The sequence below is a fragment of the Parus major genome, chromosome 2, assembly GCF_001522545.3.
Source record: "Parus major isolate Abel chromosome 2, Parus_major1.1, whole genome shotgun sequence".
NCBI lineage: Eukaryota > Metazoa > Chordata > Aves > Passeriformes > Paridae > Parus > Parus major.
In genome coordinates, this window is record NC_031769.1 from 45,052,014 (window position 1) to 45,075,208 (window position 23,195).

General features: G+C 40.8%; 1 long non-coding RNA gene across 1 annotated transcript; it reads left to right on the forward strand.

The window, feature by feature from the left end:
* The first annotated feature begins 1,767 nt into the window (after window positions 1-1,767).
* LOC109022465 lies at window positions 1,768-19,005 on the forward strand. The gene is made up of 3 exons (XR_002001332.2): window positions 1,768-7,018; window positions 7,373-7,488; window positions 16,507-19,005. It is a non-coding gene; the product is annotated as an uncharacterized LOC109022465 (long non-coding RNA).
* Window positions 19,006-23,195: the final 4,190 nt, after the last annotated feature.

The following is a 23,195-nucleotide window of genomic DNA, read 5'->3' on the forward strand; positions in this document are numbered from 1 at the left end:
AGGGGCTGCTTGTGGACTAGCACCACTTCTGCCAGCACCTGGAATGTTTGCCATGGCTGAGACAGTGAGTGCTCATTGGTTTTTTAGCAGTGTTATGTTGGGGTTTTTTTTTTCTGAATGGGAAGCACAATCCTGAATTTCTTCTTAAACTAAAAAATTAAATATAACTCCATGTCACCATTCCAAATCAAGACAGAGAAAGCAATACATAGTCTACATGTGCATAGCTACCCTTTCAGGAGACTGACATTTTCCTTTCTGGGCACCAGGAGAGGCTTTGCACTTCAGCCATCTTCACAGGCAGCATTTTTAATTAAAGTTGTAACTTATCTCAAGGAAAAATCCAGAAAATATCTGGATCTTTCTTCCTTTTGTCAATCCTCTCCCCCAGGCATGGAGATAATGAACTAGTCACTTCAAAATAGTGCTCACCGTGAGCTAATTTATTTCATTGTATTATTGAGCTTGAGGGTTAGTACAGACTTCAGATTTCTCCCAGAAATGACAGAATATTTTGAGCTGACTGATTTGAGACCTCAGTGGCTTTAGTTTTCTGTCTGCTTGAAGCTTTATTCCTGCTGGAGAAAGAAGTACAGTGAGTCACTGGGAAGGACACTGCAGTAATGGATTGCAGTAGGGACACAGAGAGAGAGAGACATGAGGTCTCCCATGAGGGATGTGCTGGTCCTTGAGATGACAGGAGTCACAGCAGTGCAGCTGGGACATGTGTTTTAGCAAAGTTCCTCGGGTGATGAAGCCCCACCAGTAAGCACCCTGTGCACATGGGGCAGTGCTGCTGCATTTGTCTCAGCCCACAGCATCAGAACAGCTGCTGTGCCCAGCTCCAATGAAGCCAACCTGGACATGCAGTACAGGGGATCACAAAGGTAGGTAAGACTGTGCAGCTGTGGAGATACCTGAGCCTACAGCAGAGAAGGGGGAGCACATTGCATGAGCATTGATACTTCCAGAGCAAAGAAAATGAGACAGAAATAATCTCTTGTAAAGAGAAGATTGTGGCCTCATCACAGATCTGTTTGCTTGAAAATTATTCTTACAGATGAGCTAAATAGAAATATGTTTTGTTAGGAAACTTATCTAAAGTTTAGCTTCACTCATCTCACTTTCAGCTCCAGATTTACAGACAGCAGGGAACCTTTCTACTAATTGGAGTCTAGCATCAGTTGGGGCTAGCAGAATTTATACAAAACCTGTCAAGGGAAGAAAAGCTTTTAAGGAAGGCCTGTGCCATTTTTACTGATCAGATTTTTTGGTGTGTACTCGAAAGTATGTGAAAGGCAAAGGGTGGGAGTAAACAGCAGGTATCATTTCTGATCAATTCACTTCCATTATTTAGACTTGGGCACTTGTAGAGCTGAAACTTCACATACAGCTCATAAGGGGATAGAATCAAAGACATAAAAATGCCTGTAGGAATCTCAAGAACAAAGTGGCTTTGTAAAGTGTATTTTTGGTCTTGGAATATGGGAAGAGTTTGTGAAACCTAAGACAGTCTTTACTGAACTAACATTGATATCCAACCTCCTAATGAATTTGGCCTCTCATTTCCATTCACTGATACTTTTATTTAGACCCTTTCCTAAACTTTACTCCCTTTCTTCAGAGGAGGAAACAAATTCCTATCTACTACTGGACACGCCTGCTTATATCCCATTAGAATCAGGCACAAAGAGATCATCTAATCTTTATTTTTTAAAAAAAAATCTTTATTTAGATTTACGTAATCTAATGCCTATATTTGTGTGTTTCTTATGTGGACTTATCTAGATTTTCCTACACAGAGATTCTCCTGTGGTATATTTATATCAGATTTCCTGTTGTATATTTATATCACCCTTTAGAGTTTCCATTAACACCAAAACATTCAACCTTGAGCAGTTACAGTAACTGCACAGGACCTGGAAAGGAAAGCTCTCTATTTATAGTTTAGTAAATCAGAAACCTACATGGTAACACTTGTAATTCAACAGTGGACTTTTAAAAATGTAAACAGAGGAATCAAATCTAAAATAGCATTGATTTTAGTTGAAGGGAAAATACGTAAAGATGATGAAGTCAATGAAAACCTGCCTGTTCACTCTAGGTAGACCTTATTTTTGAAAAAAAACAAAACCCCATATGAAAAATTGTATGACATTCTTTTTCTGATTGGAGTATCATACTAATTATTACAATAGACAATACTAATTATTGTCCTTTTTTATTAACTAGTGTTGTTGTTAATGCAAGTTCTCTGTCTGTCTTCATAATTCAGCAGCTTGTTTAGCAGATCACTACAAATGCTCCAGGTTTGACTCGGAGATGTTTTCCAAACAGGGTCATTACTGTTGGGTATCAAGATGCTGTCATCTGTGCAGTGGGCTCCCAGTCTTACTCTTGTGCCCATATCTGTCCATGGCTCTGGGCAGTTGTTCTTTCTTGGTTCCAGCAGAGCTGCCTGAGAGCACCACTGGGTTCTGCTCATGGCTTTCTGGAGACTCAGAGCTGCCCAGCACCTGGAAGTACTTGTTTGCCAGCCCCCTGCTCTGCTTTGTCAGCTCTCTTCAATCTGCCTGTGGTTTTTGGCTCATATTCATCCTTAAAAGCAAGATGATTCCCACCAAAAATTTTTACTGAAGCAGTTGAGGGACCACTCACAAGATCCCTTCCTTTGCCAGAGCTGAAGCAGTGGCAAACAAACAAATGGAGTGACAGGAGCTGGAATGGTACAGCTGTTTGCAAAGTGAATTTCTGTGTGTGTATATATATGCATATATAGGCATGTGCATTTTATGATCTGATAATTTCTCCTTCAGAAGAAAAATGGTTCACAGTCTGCAGGGAGCAGACTCACCTCTGCTATCTAGTAAAGGGGCTGTTTATGCCACAGTCAGTGAAAAACAACGTCCCTTTCTTTAAAGAAGAGCTCTTTGAAGCCAGTCCACCATGACTTTGTCTTGGGTTCAGGAGTTTATTCTGTTTCTTTAGCCCAAGACAAAGACTTCCCTGAATGAGTCACCCGACACCCCAATGTCGTTCTTACTGGATGTCTGAAGAACGAAAGAGGATTGAGTTTTTATTTTTAACATACCCATTTCCTTTGGCTGCTCTGTGAGTTGAGAAACCTTCATTTGTGATTCCAATGCTGTAGGGTAACAAGTTTCCTAAAATTCTCCAAAGGCAAGAGATTTGCAGTCATACTTTATTATATGTTTATAACTATACTCGGGAAAACTTTGCATGACCCAGAAATGTTTGCCAATATTTAAGGGGATTTGCTGAACATCGAATGGATCTCTCTTACCATTTAATGATGATTTTTTGCACTCCAGATACTGCTTTTTATCTTGGTTCTTGAAATAAGGCATCTTTTCTCAAGTTCACCTCTTCTGTAGTATGCATAAACACTTATTTACTGTTGGAATTACTGATTACTGAATGATTAAATTTCTGAGTTGGATGGATTCAGTAATCACTCATAACATCAGATTAAGTCCTGCTTTTCATACTTTGTTCTAAGAGTATTTGGTATAATTATTTTGGCAGTACACTTAAACCTAAGTCAGTGTTACTTAACATATAACATATCCTTGATACATGCTGGTCCATTAAACAAAGGAATGTGTTCATAACCTCTTTCACAGACAAATTATAGAAGTATTTGAGTGTCTGCATTTGAAACATTCTTTTGCTGTAGCCCACGTAGGACACTGAGTTCTTCTGACCACACTCCCATGTGGGATCTGGGTAGCTGTGCTGCCATGGTAAATCCTGTACTTGCTTTAAGGAATAAGCTTGATTTTGAACTTCAACAAATGAAAGGTGAAATTTTTTTCCTGTGCTTACAGCCCTTATCTTTGGCCTGCAAAAGGAGAAACAACCAAGAAATGCTGAAAGCGGGAAAATCTGCTGCATTCCAAAGGTATTACTGCTAAGAACACAAATATGTGAAACACAGACAATTGAATAGCCAAGGACACCTTTTTGTAACTCACATAACTCCTAATTATTTCAAATGTCTTTATTTTTCTATTATTAGGAGCTTGACTTGTGTAAAATATTGTGAGATGAAAATATTGTTTCTACTGAATAACTACAGGATGTATAGAATTACCTAAAAAATATTATTATTTTGATGAAAATGTGTACTAGCCATAACTATATATTGAGACATGTAAGTTCTTATCATACATATAAAGAAACTTAAATTTTTCTGGCAGATGGGATATGTAATTCTATTTCCATTCCTTTCCTAACAGACATTTTCTCATTCAGTTCAGGCACATTGCATTGGTGTCCTTGTCAGACTTTCACTTTCTCAAAGGTGTTTAAACAATTCTGATGTCAAAGGGAATTTGTTACCTAAAATATCACAGAGGATATGGGCATAAACTCCTCAGGAAAAAAGACAAAAAAAACCCAGGATTAAGCACATTTCAATTCCACTACATTTGGTGGCATTTTCCCATGTACAACTAGCATAATTTGGTCTGATAGCTATTTGCATAGTTGCTTTAAAAAAAACTTGGGGGGGAAGAAAAAAGAAAGCAAGGATGAGGAAAAGCAGAGAACATGAGCAAAGAGTCCTGTAATTCCAGAGGAAAGTGAAGTCAATTCTTTGAGGACTGGAGAAAGCTAAAGGAGGAACAGGAAGAATCCCTAGATGTGGTAAAGAAAAGTTCTTACAAGACTAAAAACAAAATTTCAAATGTTAGCAATTACTTTCAAGGTGTTATCAGCCATCGCCGGTGTGTTGTCATGGGGAGAAAAAGGCGTTGCAGCATCAAAGGCAACAAGGAATGTAATGAAGAAAGAAATTAAAGGAGTAATTTGCATCTATTTGGTGGAACAATCTTCAGAGGCACTTTTGTTAATTAGAAGGTTTGAGCTGCACACATTAGAGTACTGAGAGGCTGGTGGAAGTCTCCAGACGTTTCAAGGCAGCAATTTGTGTGGTCACAGAACATCTCTATAGCATCACGATTTATCAGTGAATTGAGTTATTTTTCCTTCATTGCTTGAAATTTGACCCTCAGAAGGAAAAATGACCAGCTGCTTGCAGGAGCCTGTTTCTCTGAGCAAACATAATACTTAAAAGCTTGTATTTTCTTCCAGGACTTTTGATACTTCTTCTATCCACTGGGGTGTGACGATGAGTATCCCTAGTCTTAATTGTGACTGTTTGTTCATCTTGTATTGTGGGTTGTATTAATTTCTTATTATAGTTTCATGAGTATTTAGAGGTCTAGATATCTGTTCTGAAAAAAGTAAATAAATAAAATATACATAAAGGGAGAAAGAGACTAATTCCCTGTTCCACTAAAATTAATGAAGACAGGACAGCAATCAAATTTAGCATACTTTCTGGTAGAGTTCAAGGCTTCAGATGTTAGTCAGGTAGACTTTTTTTATCATTAGCATCTAAAATTTCAAATGACAGGAGATGAGTTCTTAAATCCATGTATATTTTATAAATCAAGAAAAAGTCTTGATTTATCTAGACTTCTTTACGTATAACAGATTTGAATAAAACCAAATTTGTTATTCTATAGACTTTTTTTACCAATAGACATATAACTTTTCATCCTTTATATAGGACCTCCCTCAGTCTGAATGCCTTTTCCTTCCTTTCTACCTCATATTTCCTTCATCTGGGATATTCTCTGGTCCCCACATTCTCCATTCTCTGGCTGTGTCTCCTACTTCAGAATCTAGCATGTCCCTGCCCCTTTCCTGTGCACCCAGCTCTATTCCTTTGGAGGATAATTGCCTGCAACCACTTCACCAACAAACAACGCTTCCCGTCCGGTCTCACAGCCTTGCTGGAGTCAAATTGATTCAGAGCCTAAAATTATCCCTGCGGTCAACTCCACTGACATAAATACAGGGGATTTAACTCTGTGTTTTCCTTTCAAACACGATTTTTAAAAATTTCAGTCTTATGTATGTTTTCAAAACATTTTCATTGAAAAGTATGAAAGCAAAAACTCATTCATTCCTTTTGAGTAATACCTATTCTTTGCACCCAGCAGCTGTTGCAAATATTAAAATCTTTTTTTAAAATCAAAACAAGCTCACTGCTTTCACAGCTCACTTGCTTTTCCCCTCATTACCGATCTTTTGCTGTAACCATGGATCTATCTGTAATGACGTCTTTTGTGTGTACTAAACTTTGTATTGCTGAAAAAGCACTGACCAAACTTGTCTGGAAGTCTCAGATGAAGATTGCTTAAAGGATGTGGCTGAAACAAAAAGGTGTTTCTACCATTCCATAAATAAATCCTCCTAAGTGTAAATTGTGACCATTCCTCTCTCCATCTGAACAATTCAGATTTTTCAGAGAGCTGCTTTTATGTAAGATTAGAGAGCTGTCTCCTTGACATGATGCTCTGCTTCTCTTCACCATTAGTTGGGCGTTAGTTGTTCTGGCTGTAAATAGACAGGCACAGATGGTACCACGACTCTCCGAGCCTCCACACATCTTGCACTGCAAGGATTTTTGTTATTCTTGCTATGTCTCTAGCAGCTCCTACTCTTTCCTAACAGTTTGTTGAGAAGAAAAATGGAAGGCTAAAGAACAATCAGTCCCTTTCCTCTCTAGGATTGCTGAAGTCTTTGGACAGGACAGCAGCATTAATTTTTACTTTTTGTTTTTGCTAGGGGAACCCAGCCATGGGCTCATCAATGAAGCAAAAATTCTGCCATCTTCCTTAGGTGAAGTCAGTCATTCCCAAGACAGCTGAGATGCCTGAGACAGACTAGATGTCCCAAAAGCATTAAATTGTGAGACTCAAGTGGTACATCCTCCCTCAGTTCCCTACAGCTCTGATCACCACAGCTGAAGCACTATGGCAGATAAAAGAGAAGCTGATATCTCGAAAGACTGTCTCATTGCACAGGAACAGCGTTTGCAGGAAAACAAGCTGGAACAATTAGCAATGCTGAATCGGGAGAGAGCGTGGATAAGAAGGATGTGACAGATTCATACTCCCCGCTCCTCATGTCTGTCATGGAGAAGGTAAAATGGGTGCTTCTCATTAGCCTTTCACATAACAGAAGAACAAGATGTTAACTTAAAGGCAACAAATTTGAAATCTAATCAAATTTGAAATGATAAGAGGAAATCAGAACAGTTAATCTGATAGAATAACTATTGAAACCAAGAACTTAGTGAAGCTATAATAAGGACTGGATGTTTCTATGTGCTAATAAAGTATCAATTTAATATTTTCTCTGTCCCATCTCATAAGGTTATAATCTTCTGTGTCTCTAGAGAAGTCAGTTTACTAACAAAAAGAAAAGAAGTAGTCTTCCTTTCTATGATCAGGCAAATCTGTTTGTTTACTACTTGGTTTTTCATCATCTTCTACAGTCTTGGGGAATGGAAGAATCAGTGACATGGTAATGGGTGGACTGTTCACCTGCTCCTTGACAACAATTCCTGCATTTTCACCTATGAAGCTACTAACAAGAAGAAAATGGATAAAGGTTAGTCAGTGTGTTCATGAATGGTTCATCTCACACCTGGGCCTCATATTTTTGTTTAAATCTGTGTAACATTTTTGGGGGGACTAAGATTTTTCAGACACGCTAATGCCACTGGAGTAGACCGAGGAGTAACTGTAGAGCTGTAGATGGAAAGCTAACTTCTCTTTTTCCACTCTTCTTCCTCCAAAGAAAGATATTGAAATAGCAGCAATGCAGCTGTGAGCTTGGTGTTGTAAAATGCAGACCCACTAGGTTTCATGGCCAGGGGATGGTTTGCTCCCTCTTCATCCACCTCTTTGATATGACTGAAAACTCATCTACTCATCCACTCAGCCACTCTGTAATGATACAGCTTATCTTTATACTGTGGCAAGACAAAAAAGCCCTCCTTTCACAGGTAGGCACACCCATGTACACCAGCCATGGTCTCTGGCTGGTCCTCAGAGACCTGTGGGCAAGCAGGAGGGGTGTCAGAGCCTGGACCACCACACACAGGGCTCCTCTTACCTGCTGCTCTGCCTTGCTCAGGGGAACTCATCTACATCTGTACTTATCACCCCATCAAAGCCCTATCTTAATCAAGACGACAATATCCTCCTACAGGGACAGGCCTGCAGGAGAGGAGAGTGTGATGAAAATACTGAGAGAAGAAACATCACAGCTCACCTCTTTTTAGTGAAAGGGTTTTCTGAGAACAGTCCATCAAAAGGGCTAAACACCTGAGTGATAGATGAGTTTCCTAGAATTTCAGTGCTTCGACAAGAAAAGCAAAAAGCACCTTAATATTGAATAGACACTGTGACTGTCATGTAGAAATAAATCTATGACAATCTGCAGAGGAAGCAGTTGAAGGCATGAAAAGCCTGATGAGATTATAAATAATATCATCTATTGCATTGCACCATGCTCACATAATTTGTGTTTCCTCAGCTACTCAGTATAGACTGCTATCAGTTCACCCCTTATCTGCTGCAGACTTTTGCAATCTCTTGGCTCCCCCACAAATGAGACAATTTGGATACTGACATGTAGAAATAGGAGGTGTCTCATAGCGGATGCCAATGTAAGTGGCAAATCTGGGTGAAATCCTGACTGCGTGAATGGCTCAGGATATGCCAGCATGTGTTGCAAAAGGCAAGCAGAGTTGCAGTTCTTTGAAAACATGAAGACAAATAAATATACAATTCACTTGATGGAATCATCAAGTGGCGATGACTTTGAAGTCTGTGGAGCAGTTTTCCTGGTAGTTGGCTTGTTCAGGCTTTTCTTTATCCTGGAGAGTGTGCAGGCATTCCCAGAGAAGCTTGCAGATGTCCTGCTGCAGAATGCAGGATTATGGTTGATTCATCCATGCTTGGTGCCTTCCAGTTAAAACCATCTGCCTTCCTAGAACGTGTGCCCTCATTGGACACGTGGTTAGGATTGATACAGAACTGCAAAGGGAAATATATGGGCATTGAGACCAGGTGTCACCTAAAAGCAATGCTCTCAGACCTATGAGACACTCATGTGCTCTCTTGCTTGGCTGTCTGTCTCACCAGCACACCCCAGCTTGCCGTTCAGAGTTGGACAAAAAGCCTGGCATCTACCATGCAGCACTGCAATGGACTGAGCCCCTAAGGAGGTTTTCTTTGGAGGCTGCTGAGAGTCTTTAATAATATTCCCGATTTTTTTCTGGTTCCTGCCAACCAAACACCATGTCCTGACGATGAATAGAGCAGTTAGAGCCAGGTCTGCGTCTGCCACTGAAACTCTAATGCTTTGGCGCTGAAGCAAGCTGCTTGTGGGAGTTGCTAGGTAACTGTAACCTGCTCACAGCTTATGTGAGCCAGCGAGATACTTCTGATGATGTCATGATTCAGATTTGTATTTCATCCCTGAAAAGTTTTCTCTCTGTTTCTACAAGAACAGGTGTTTGGGGAAGTTCTTCAGTGAGGCAGAACTTCTCTGGCCCAGCATGCTTATGCAGCTTAATTTCACTCTTGCAAACACCATAATAAAGCAAAATTGACCATGGCTTCTCAAAGTGTGATTTTAGGGGAGAATTTATAACTGTTCAGACCTCTTTCATCTTCTAGACACCAATTCAGTGGAAATACAGATATCTTCACTGCCTACTCCGCAGCCTGCATGTAAACAAAATGATGGCTTACTTTCTGTTATTAGTAAAATATAACAGGAGTTTTGTGATTATTCTTCTCAAGAACAAAAAAATCCAAATATTACGTGCCAGATACAGACTAAAGCTGGGAGTTATGATCCTTCCAATACTAACTACATGCCTAACTTTATTACTAAGGAGCATCTAGTTATGGCAATATGTGATACTACAAGTGTGTATAGCATATCAGTAACAATGGGAAAAGCTTCTCCATCATGATGCTCTGAGCATGTTGTGGTAAGTATAGGATTGATGAACAGAAGACCCCAGAACTGTGGGAGATCTAACAAGCCAGGACTTGAGAGACTTCAGCCCTAAACCTGGGCTGAACAAAGACTGCAAAGTGTGTATGCTTCCTCACTCCTAAACCAAGAGAGGATGTGCTCCTACAGCATGGTGGGTCTGAAGGCTTTTTAGTGGCTTTCTGACCGTATGGGAAGTCAGGGTATGGAGATTAATTGTGTATGTGTGTGTTTGACACCCACTAGGGCTCTACAGATGTATTTCTCGTTTCTCCTGGTTTCTTCCTCTAGTCTATCAGTGAGAAACCTCTACTTCTCCCTGAAAAACATCCTTTGCTTAGATACAACCCAATCCTCTTGGATTGGAGAGTGTTCTGTAATCTCTGAACAGGCCGGTTTTCCAGGAGCAGTAGCTGGTGCAGGCAAGGAGACGTCAAACCCTTTGTTTCCTGTCCTCTGCTTGTAACACTTATGCATCCTCTGTGAGCCACTGCCCTCATCCCTGATACTCCTAACTCTATCTATTGGTTTTTCTTTCCCTGTTTGCCTATCTGATTTGATTTTTTTCTTTATTTCTGTCTCTTGCTGCCATTCTCCTCATGTGTGCTGCTCTTCCCCATGTGTGCACATCCCTAATCAGTGCAGGGCTCAGGTCCTAGGCGTGTGCTGTGCCAGGCTGCTGTGACAATTAGCTAACATTTGGAGAGTGCTATGTCTCCAGCATGCTATTTTAAGATGTGCAGTCTTGATCACATATATGGGTCTACCTGGCAGAAAAGGAACTGAGACAGAGCATACAGCTGACATTCCCTCGGCTCTGGATGAGTGCCAGCGTTAAATGTACTGTTTAGCACAGAGAAGACCATTTTCTGCATGGTCTAGCAGGCACTCATTAGGACAGGCAAAGCCCATTGGGAAGGATGATATATCTCACTGTCACCAAGTGCCCTGGTATCTTCACCTATCCAGGGTGATCAGACAAGAACCCCTCCTCGCAGATGAACCACAGGACCCTATTCTTTGTGTCATTTCCACAGAAATCACTGGGATTGTTTGCATAAATGTGCATTTTTCTCCCTTGCTTCATGGTATGATACCTCTCCCAAAACATAATACATTTACTGGCAAAAGAGCAGAGCAGACCTGCCAGTCCTCTAGTAACTGTCGGGTTCTTCTGCCTGCAATTTTTTAACGAATTGAAAGGATTAAGTAAATGGGAACGATTAAAATTGCTGATCCCATTGGGAGAGTTTTCTTTTCATGCATATTTCACATACTGAGGCATTCTGCTAGATCTAATTTACAACCAAGAGTCTATGAAGAATTAAGTGACTGAGATTCCTCGTTCTTCATGTTTTCATTTTGTTTTCTCCTTGATTCCCTGTGTATTCTGATGTTCAAACCAGAGGTTAACACACACTTCACAAAGCTTCTTGATATTTTATAGAAAGTACCCAAGATTTTTTTACAGCTGCCCAGAAGTGGCAGAGTAGAGGGCTCCAGAGCTTAACAAACTGATAAAATACATAACTTGAGCCATGTCAGTTTGCATATCATTAAAACTTGGAACTAAAGATTTGATGATTTTCCAAAGTGAAGTAAATGAAGACGAGTGTAAGAAGTGAACCAAAATGAGGATTAAAGTATATCCTTCTCTTAATTGCCCAGCATAATCCTCTCATTAATAAATGGCTTAAGTGCCAGGTAAAAGGAAGTCAATTACCTAGAAAACTAGTAATCATTTCACTAGTTATCTAAAAAAAAATGCATCTTCCAGTAACACAGTATAATATTTATGAGTTACATCTAGCAGTGATACATCCTCAAGGCAGATGATCAGACTATACATAAATCAGACAGGAGTACTTTAGCAAGGTGTCATTAAAGTCCACCTTTAAAATCTCACGACTTTCTGATGCTATTATTTTGGGGAATGAAGTTTTTCAGTGCTTAATTCCTTCCCAAAGATGATTCCTTTTAGATGTTCATAATCATTCTAGCTTCATATCTACATTTGAAGAACACACTATGTAAGCATACTGTTTTGTATTATGAACAGGGGTATCTGCTGATGAAAAAGTATGGTGATACAGGATAAGGAGCAGATTTAAGAGGGTATTGTAATTCAACAAATGTTGCAGACCAACAAAAAATGCTTCACTGTACAAGCTGATGATGGCAATCTGAGACATCCATGGGGGAAACATTTTTTATTGAAAACCATTTTTTAATGCTATTTTGTTTTGAATAATCTGATTTTTCTAAACAAGAGATATGTTAAAAAATATTAATTAAAATACCACAGAAATTATAAGCAGTGTTTGAGTACCCTTTCTTGGGATTAAGGTTTTGAAATATTTCTCCCACGGTTTTTATTCTGTTCTCATTTCATTGTTCAGAGACAGCTTGCAGAAACAGTTATAATTTATTATGCTCTAAAAAAACCAGTTTACCCAGATGAAGACATATTAAGATCAGCTGGTCTTTAATAGTTCAATTTGTGCTTGCATTGTAACAGTTAGTTTTGGTTTTCAGGAAAAACCATGGTTACCCTAGCCCATCAGGAGTGAGTTTCAGCATTTCTGTGGCAGCTGTCCCCCAGTGCTGAGGACTCGAATCAGATCCCCTTGTGCATGGAGCAGTTCAGCCCTGCTCTGTTCATTTATGACGAGGAGTCTGGAAGATGATAAAAGTTGCTTCTCCCCAGCCTGCATGGATACTTTACACTTCCAGAAAAATTATTCTGTGTGATTAAAACAAAACTAGGTGCCCTCTATCTCAGCTCCAAAGGTTATTCTGGCTGTTTATTCAACAGCAAAGCTCTTCCAAACAAAGCTTTTCCAAAGGGGTAGCTATCCCCCAGCATAAATCCCTCCAGGCAGCTGAAAAGCAGTGACAACTTGGAGATCCCCCTGAAGATGCCAGCAGCCACTGCACAGGGTTGAGGCTTGCGCTCTCAAGCACCCTCCACAAAGACAGGGTGGGCATGCCACGCTGCTGCCCTGCTCCTCCAGGAAGGTGCCACTGCTGAAGTTGGCTACAGCCTCTGTGGAAAATTATCATCAGTTGCATTTTATTTTTATACCCTGAACTCCTATCTTTACACTGATAAGGGAACAGCAGCCTCTAATCTCTCTTCTAAATCCTGAGCCTGGTATGGCAACCTCTTGGGCATCATGGATGCTGTCCTTAACTCACCAATTAGACACAAATGCCAGCAATTATCCTTATGGCAGCTATGTGTGGCGTTAGTTGTCTTTTTTTGGTCATAAGGTCTTTTTTTGCTGCCTATATAGTTTTCTCAGTAGCAGTTGGGTCACAGGAGTCAGAGAAAAATTCTGCAGTCACTTCTCTTGCTAAAGGCTGAGATTCACTGACCAGCAGCATGTAGAGAGTTGTTTGGGGCTGCTTTGACATTAAAGGTTTCATTTCCAGAGATTGCCACACAATGATGCAAACTGCTGGGGAAATTTAAGCACAGATGATTAATACACAGTGGACTAGCTGAGCTGCTATTCCTCCAGAAAAGCTGCCTTGTAATAAGTCATTTAGATAAGAGCAGCAAGACACTCTGGTCTTGGAAGTGCCATGGTTTGGGTTCACCATGGCCATAGGAAATGTGAAAGGGAGCTTTCTTGGCAGGACAGGCAAAATGCAGCTTTCCCACTGTGGATGAGACTCGGCAAAGACTGCAGAGCTGAGGCTGTGTAAAGCTGTTCTGCTCTATAGATCTGGTCCTGCAAAGAAAATAGTCTCCATACACATCACCCTCTTGGTATAATCTCCCTTTCAGAAAGTAAAGAGGGGACCTGCATCTCAAATGATTGTAAAAAAAAAAAAGTGTAAAAACAGATCTATCATGTGGAAATTCTACCTCTATCTATTGGGGAAAACTAAACTAAACACAGGCTAAAGAAAAATTATTTCCATCTTCCCTGAGATTGGTAGGTAAGTATTAAAAGGCATTTTCTCTTCTCTTAGCTAATTTTTTCTAAAAGAGAGGAATTCCAAAATCTTGCCCACCACATAGTTCTGTGTGGGTCAATAGTGGCAATAGTGAGTAAAGCCAAATTCCTTTGACTAATTCAAAAATCCCTGGAAAAGAGACGGGGAAATGTACAGAGCAAATGAGGTACAAGAAGTTGGGAAGAGGTAATTTTCTCTTTTTGTGACAAAGAGGAGTTTTATAAAGGGCTCTGCAGTTGATGCTTGTAGCCAGATAAGATTTAATACGTATTCTTTCTGATGGTGATGAATTTCATTGGTCAGAAGAGTTCCTTTTCTACACATGCAATACAAAAATCTTGGAAAGAATATTTTGGCTAAAATGACTGGAGTAGTACTAAAGCTGCAAGGTGGCAGCAGGTCTTCAGAGCTACTGGTTTGTTGACTTAATATTCCTCTTCCAGGAAAGCCTGTGTGCTGAACCAGACATATCCAGGTGTACTTTGTGTTCCTTGCTATGGACTGTGTTTTCTCAGACATGGAGGGGCCATTCTCATGAGTCCCCTTTCCCACCCTTCACCCCACAGAAAATACAGTATGCTAAAATGTGAGATACATAAGTGATAGCAAACACCAAGAAGAGATATTCATGTTTAAAAATGAATTCTCCTAACTTAGATTCACCAACCTTCTAGTCTGAGTCTACATCCAGTCTACTGCTGGTGTTCAGCAGTTCACTTGAAGATGGTCTTCTATATAAACAAATATGTGCATGGATATATGCAGGGAGATATCTACAAACATTTGCAGTTCACTGTAGTGGCAGAGGATATAATTCAAATGGCATGAGGGATGTTTGAACTGTTTTGCAGAGAAAAGTGCCATAATTTCTACATATTTCACATGCAGTTAGTTGTTGTTTAGTAACTCACAATAAGAACCCTTTTAAGAAGTTGTAAAGAAGCTATTTATCTCCTTTATCAGACTAGGTAACAGAAATTAAAGTAGCTTCCATCCCATGAATAAGCAGGGCACCAGTCCATTCTTGGTAGCATAACCCTGAGATGCCTAGTTTTCCTCAGGGCCATGCTCCAGTGATTCATCCACAGTGCTCAGTCCATCCTACCTCCCTTCTCTCCCAGAGTCATTAGCCATTCTGCTCTATTGTAGGCACAAAGGAACTTTCCATCCACCTACACTAAAGCTAAAAAAAGCCAACAGAGCCTTTCGGCTGTGTATTTTCTGTACTCAATATACTGATTTGTATAAACATGTATTAGTTTTATCTCCTCTGCCAGCAGATTGCATTGCTTAAAGTTTTTTATATTTATCGTGCTCATGCTGGGAGTGTCTCTGCTCACCTGTGGTATCCCAAACACATCTTGCTTTCCAGGATGGAAAAGGATACAAAGGAGAGCAACTAAGGAATAAATGTCACAGGCCCCTTCCACTAATTGAACGTTGGATTAAAGGGAGAATGCCCAACCTGCTAAAATGGAGACAGGAAAAGAAGTTTTCCTTCCATCACCCTGTGCTGAGTTCTGTAAGGGAAAAGATCTCAGTGACTGCTGACAGAGTTCTGTCTCATCTTGACCTTTCCTTTATTACTGTATGCAGATTATTTTTCTTTAGACTTAAACTGTGAGTGAAGGTGGGAAGGGTAAATGAAGAAGAAAAAAAGAAGACAAGCAAAAAAAAATTGAGTTTTATTATTCTTGCTCCTGGGCTTTGTCTATTATTCTTGAATCACCTTGGGATTAAGTCTCTTTAGAGATAGGAAGAATATCTTCCTCAGACATAATTTAATAATTTTCCCTTTTCTATTAGATTAGTAAATTCCCCCCACATACCTTCCTCTGAAAAGCAGATCACTCTGAAATACATCACCTGGGTTAATACTTTATTTTCAGGTGCACTGCTCATGCTTGGGTACTCTTGGTTCCCACTCTTCACAAGTTTGTGGTTATCCAGGAATATTAAAACATAAATGTGAAAGCCTTTTACATCAGCATTGTAGTCCTGATAGCTTAGGACATTAAAAACCTCCATTTTCTTTACCTGCTTCTCTCTTTTTTCCTCAAGTTGTTTACACCATTCTTTTTCTACAATACACTTGTATAGCAAAGATTAATCTGAAAGACTTCTTCATCAAGCATAGCCTCTCACCATAAGCACATCCAGTTAGAGCTGTGGTGCCCCTCTGGTTGTTTGATTGCCCATCTCTGGAAGCTTGTAGCCACTTCACTCAGCTTTAGCATGGATAAAGTTGACAGAAGGCCCTTCAAGACCCTTTCTTCTTCTGCTGGCTTGCAAGGTAGTTCTGAGCTATTATTTGTCTAAGAAGTAAAAGCTTTTATTTTGTCTCATTATTATAGTGATTCAAGAAGGAAAATAAACCAGAGGGTGTCTATCTGTGCCAGCAAAGAAACATCCCTCTGATTGTAAGAAACTCATTCATTAATTTCCATTTTGAAACAATGTTTTCATTACCCAATTTTGCTTCTGCCAGCTACAACTAAGTTGAGAAAGATTGAACTGTTTATATGCAACTTAAGATGGATGTCCAAGACATTGCTTTCTTAAATAATTGTTTTGTATTGCTGACTGATTTTCTACTGAAGAGGCAGAGTTATTCGAAACTATGATATTCACACTTTGTCTTCTGTTCAGTTCCAGGAAATTTGTCTCATGAGGATTAGACATGCTGCCATCTGCAATACAGACATTTCTATCAGCGGATATGGCCAGGAAAACCTGCTGTTTGTGAGTAATTTATTTTAAAAATAAGTACTGTCTCTTAAAAGTGTAACTGGAGAGTGACATGTAGCTCTAAAACTAATCTTCTAGTTAGAAGCAGAAAATAACGCACATCAGTGACTATCTGTAAGGCAAGTAGCATGGGCATGAAGAGGGATGCTCTTCCACTCCCAGCCTAAATGCAACTTTTGAACTTCAGTTCCACAGCAGTGCTCAGACCATTGGCTGGGACCACCAGCTGCAGATTCTCAAATGTCTCCTTGCGGGTCTTCAGCCAAGGTTCCAGCTCCATTCACCTGCGCTGGAGTGTGAACCTCCCCTTTGTTCACATGGTAGAGAGAACCCGCAATTGCAAGGGGCCAGGGAAGGGAACAGACACTCAATCTACTAAAATGGGAAGGGCAAGCCAGCATGGGTCAGATTAAAGGTCAGGATCAGACAGTTCCCTTATCCCACAGGAACAACCTGGGCAGGCACTGAAGCTTTCACATGTGCCCCTGAATGAGGCACAGATCTTCTGTGACAAACTGCTAACCAAGGGAGTAAAACAGAGATTATAATCAGTAAAGTACATGACTCTTCTGGTTTCTCTCTTAGCACTACGTTTTTTTTGTGCCACCAAGAGGCATATAAACTGACATCAACTCCTTAAGATACTTGCTCTAATGACAGGGCTTTAGTCACTCCTAGCTGCACCCTTGCTTTAGCTTCAGATGAGTTTGTTACCTTTGTAAATACTGCTTGGGTAGTAATGCATTAGGCACAAACAGTAACTGCCAATTATCATCTTTTCCCACAAATCCACAAAGGGAGGAGAATTTTGTCCCCTCTGTCAGAGACAGGCCACAAAAAGATCACTGTTTCAGTGCCGGCACAACTGAGAGGGCAAGAATTCTGTGGCCAGGAGGCTGAGGGCAGAACTAGAGAAGAAATCTCTTATAAAGGCAAGAAAAAGTTCAACTACTTACAGTTTGTGAAAATGGTAAGCAAACAGTTCAACACTTAATGCCCTAATTCTACTGATTGAGTCATAAGTCTTAGTGTGACAAATGAATGAAAGCCTTTTTATGCAGAAATGCCCAGTATCTGGCTGGTCTGAAGGAAACAACCAGAGAGGTGTTTTAAGGTTCTTGTCTGATTTTAAGGCAGGGCCAACCTTTTCTCTAAAAATTATGGCTTTTTAATAGGGCACCACTTAACATCTGGCAATTTGTACTTCTAGATCAGAGAATTAATAAATACTGGCACTGAAAACAGAGAAAATGTCTTCCCATGCCCATACATCTCCCTGTCCTATTGACAAAAGCTTAAGGACAGTCCATTGTCCACCCTCAGTCAGTGGTCAGAGTGATATTTCTGGAGGCTTGTGCTACACAAAATCCATGGAAGAAAAACAATCCTCTTGTCTTAGCTAATGGGAGAACACAATGTAAAGCACTGCCCTGCTTTCTGAGAGCAGGACACATACCAGCTGACTCAATTTTCTTCTTCCAGATTGTCATTCTTATACATATACACCTACTAGAGCTATTTTTCAGGCCAGGACTCGGAGCAAGCTCAGGGGAGTCTGCTGAGCACAGGCCACAGTGGAGCCATTAAAGGGGCACTGTCCCACAGTGATAAGACATCAACAGGAACTTACCAGGAGAATGTAATCCAGAGGGCACATACATGACACAGTACAGGAGAGAGTTGGGAGAAATTTTTGGGAAATTAGCAGAAGAGAACGATTTATTTTCAAAAATAATTCCTTTACAAATAAAAGATCTAATCAAAGGAAGTGCTGAGAAATACTGGCCTCTTGAACCCAGCAATTACTCTGGGAGAAGACATAAACACTCTGCATTGGCTCAACCTGTTCTTCATCCCCCCCAGAAAACAGAGTTCTGGGGCAGCTCTTTCATTAATATTTCACTGTACAGCTTGCTATGCAACCTGCAGCTTGAGGCCAGTTGTGTGGCCATTCCTGTCCATAATGGCCTGATTCACTCCAGCCCATGTAAATCAGTAAGAAATATTCTCACAGGGAAAATGAGGTCCTGGAGAAGGCTCTGAATACAGCAGATAAATCAGCAGTGATGTTGGCATTGCATAAAGGGCAGGGTGAATAATAATAGCAACAAAGAACTCCCAGCATCCTTAAAATGTGGCAGGGGTTAGGCTTTGCCACCAAGACAGTTGTTCAGGAGAGATTTAAATATTTTGAAGGAAAGCTCAGTAGAGCAATCACGCAGGGAGCTACTAAAAGGCTCTGTTTCAGCTGTAGCCCTGAGTGTTGGGCTCTGGCTGAGAATGCTGCCACAGAGCATGGCCTCTTCAGCATTTCACTCATCTCCAAGCATACACATCCAATAGTCCACCACCTTGTTGCATGTGGTTCAATCCATACTGGTGGGCTGTGAAAACTGAAGCCATCTCCTCAGCAGCTGGTAAAAAGGTGCCTCCAGCAACCTGTACTCTGGCTAGCTCTTGCCCCACTCTCTGGCAGCCACCTTGGCCATTTTCAGCTCAGTGAGTGACTACTTCTATGAAAATTCAAGCCTGGTGCTGGAAGCTGCCACCATCCAAACTCACCCTCCACATTCGTGTTGCAGCATGTTTCCAGAACTTCCTTTGCAGACCCAGCCATGTTCCTACTGGCTGCTGCATTCCCAGCAAATTCCCCCTGTACCCCTTCAGGGAAGCCAGAGGGGAATATATTACCATAGCCATCTTCACTGTGCACTGGATCTTTGGAGTCTGGACAGACTGCAATATTCTGAAATGTCCTTGAATTATTTTTTAATTTCTTCAACAATTAATTCTTGGTCTGTTTCCTGATTCACTGAGTGCTGTGCATCTCTTAAGTCATTCATGATAATGATCATCTCCTCTGGATTTTATAGCTAGTAGTGGTGAAAGATGAAAGCCCAACATTGCCTATTATACTGGGGCTACAGTCAGATATTAAAAGCAAAAAAAACCCTTCAAGATGACATCTGTTGTAGCCAAAGTTCATATATTCCTTCATGAAAATTCAACTACATAAAAAAATGACTTTGCAATAGATGATGATTCACACTTAAATATACAGCTGAAAGCCACTCAAAATTCTCTTTTCTCTACTTCCTGCTGTTTTGTGAGTCCAGTGAAAGAAGAACTATGATCAGTGATAATAAATCTCCATTTTCTCACCTTGCCCTTCAGCATTTTATCAGAGATAACAGAAAGATCTGGTGCTCTTTTGACATCACACAAATAGCATTCTGTGGTGCTCTTCTCTCTCCAGCCTGCTTTATCTTCCAGTGCTCAGCTAATCTTCACACAAAACTAAAGTTTAGCTGCAAAAAATAAGGATATGGAGGATATGCATGAACACAGAAAGTAGCAACACTGCTGCTGAATGGCCCTTTTTGGAGAAATTGGCCCCTTTACAAATGTTAGTGAGCAGCTGCTTTTCAGCTGAGATTCATCAGCTAAAGACAAGGTGATACAAAGTTTAGCAAAAGCCATAGAGAGATGTGAAAACTGGAGGGCTTCTTTCTGGCCATACATTGGAAGTGCACGACCCTAGGCATTCACATCCCAGAAAAGGATGTGGTTATGCATGAGAAGCAGACCCGCTCCCTGTGGTTCCCACTGGGAACAATCTTCCTGCAGTGAAGGGATGATGCTAGTGAGTGCCAACCAGTAGACGAAAGCAAAGCAGCAGGCCTGAGGCAAGTGCCCAGATTGATGTCTAGCACAGTCTCCTGTATCACTGAACTGCAGAAGTAGGTTAGAAACTTGAGAGAGAGATTGTAGCATTTCTGTCCAAAGGACTAAGTGCTTCCTTGGGCAGTTGTTGACTTGCAGCTGCTGTTTACCCATTTCTCTTGGTCACTTCAGTCCCATGGTTACTTTGGCTAACATCCAAAGCCAATCTCTGTCTCCTGCTCCACCCATGTCTCTGGCTGAAGTGGAAGCTGAAAAGATATTTGGATCACAGGAGAGGGTTAGGTGCTACTGAAGTCATCACTTATCTTCCCTTTTGAATGCCTGCTGCAGCAGAGTGAGGTGAAACCATCCTTACATGGACTCACGTCTTCATAAGGTGTTTCTTGGAATTTGCTGTAATTCAGAATGAAGTAACTGCAGTTTTGTGGGGGAAGATTAGCCTCCTTAGACACCAACAAACCTTCATAGCAGCCATGACTATTGGATTGGGTATGAGTTGGTGGCGTATGACAGCAGGTTGTAGGAATGAGATGGCGAGTATCACATTCATGTAGCTATCCTACAGAAACCGTGGAAGAGAAAAATTGGGGCTGGGACCCCACAGAAAGGAGAGCCAGTGGAGAGAAGAAGGAAAACATATAAGACATTGCCCAGAATAATCTAGGACTAAGCTCTGTTTTATGCAACACAAACATCTTGCTTACATTGACAGTTGAAATGGGAGGTTTTGTCTGCTGGAAGCAAAGAGGCAATACCAAATACATAGGGGTTTTTTTCTAATTTTATGTCATTCAGCTTTCATGTGCCCATGAGTTAAACAGCAGGGCATGATCCTCAGGGAGGATGCGTGATGGGGGTCCTGCAAGGCTCCTGCCCAGGAATATGGTGGTGAGGAAAGTCATGCCAAATATACCACACCAAGCATGGAAAGCAGGATGCCAGCCAGGAACCATGAAAACTACTTTGAAGTTAAGTCCTGGGGGTTTTTGTGCCTTTCTTTCATGTCGCAGAATCTTCTGGCTTCTGAGGTTTTTATGATTGCTCTGATAATTGAATGATTCCCAGTGGAAATAAAAATGTTATTTACAAAAATTCTTTTAAAAAAAGTGACAATTAACTGCCAGATTTTTTTCTACATCATACACTGCAATCACAACTATCAGAGCACTGATTAAAACCAAATTTGGATTAAAACCAAAGGTCACCCCTGCAGATACATGGGGAAAATCACTCAAGGTCTCTCGCAAATTGCAGTTTCACAAGCTGGCAACCCACCAAAGCACCCCAGCTCAGGTCTGGCCAATAAAAGCACAGAAGCAGCTTTTTCATGTATTTCTCTACTAAAGTTTGGTGTTAATGGAACAGAACATTCCAATAACCTTTTAAAAGGTTGGACTAACTCAATTCTTTGGGTTGGAGAGAGCCAAGCTGCATTAATCTGGTTATTGGGTAGTAAGTAATAAGCAAACGGAATGACATGGAAGGGAGAGATGTGGTGGTTTAAGGTGTTTTCATGAAGCAGTTGGTATAAAAAGACAGAGGAGCTGAAAAGTGGGAGGCTTAGCTTGCTGAGAGGGGACAGACACCCACAAAGTTGTCTCTCCCTTGCATGACCAATCCCTGAGCCAGGCTGCACCTGCGCATCTCCAGTACTATCATCCTGGGATGAGAGGGATATGTGGGGATGAATAATTCATCTGCAAATCAGCTCTCCAACTGCACTGCATTTTTTTTTACTGGGTTGCTATTTTTAATTTAGATACTCCCACGTGTGTGTTTGGTGGATTAGAGGCATGTGAGAAATAGAAGGAGGTGGCTGACGCAGGCAGGTAGCAGAGCCTGGGGATGGCAGGGGTTGAACCAACACTGGCCTATAGCAGGTTCAATGCCATCTTCCTGCTGAGGGCAGCCAGGGCCTTAGCACCTCTGAGCCCTACCTACTTTGGTGGGAGCTGAAAAAGCTCAGCACTGCTTGCTTGGATTTATACCCCTGTGTTGGCAATCACATAGAAACAATGCAGGTACCTATTCACTTATAGCCAGAGCTGGATGTCAAGATATCTGGGTTCAGTTCTGAGGTCTGCTACTTATCTCTTTTCCACAAACCTTGTAAATCCTTTCTCTTGTAGTTCCAGATTTGCTAGTGGAGAATTGTTACCACTGTTTCTTTTGGTCTGCCTCACTTGCCTCTGTGGTAGAAACCATCACTGCTTGTTTACAGCTACAGAAGAGAACTCAGGTGGGAGCCTCTCCTGCTGTGAGGCATCATCTTCCTATTGTATTTTTCAATCGCAAACATCAAAAGGAGCAAGTCATCAAAATTATTTAAGAGGAAGTGGAAAGGTTTTACCTGCAGCAGCTCAATAAGGAGATGAGGAACTGTAGGATACAATGGGGTAGGAAAAGCTACCTATTTGGGCAAAAAACTATTATTACACACTAATCTTCCTGAGAACCCAGATTTCTGGAAGAGATTGGCTGGCATTTTGATTTGTTCACTAGTTTCTACAGTTAATTAAAAAAAAGATCAATCCATAAAGAAAATCCTGTCATGTCTGAGAATCTTTCCTTTTCCCCTTTTTGTGCATACGGTGTCCAGCCAATTATTAATAAAAACTGCTTTTACAAAGTCTAGAGTGCTTTGGCAAATCCCTGGCTGGTAAAGGCATTCATGTCTTCTTGTGGACTCAAGGAAACTGATGTTTAGAGTACTTCACTCCTTGTTAAGTTATAGAGAGTACATGGGGAACTTCTTAAAAATGAGATAAGAGGGAAGCATTTGAAAACCAAAAATTAATTAACTATTGTGACATCATTCTATAGATTACTGCCAGGGTTGTGGAAAGGGCCTATGCTTTTCAAGGCATGATGCACTGTGCTACCCCTTCTCAGTATCTAAACAGAGG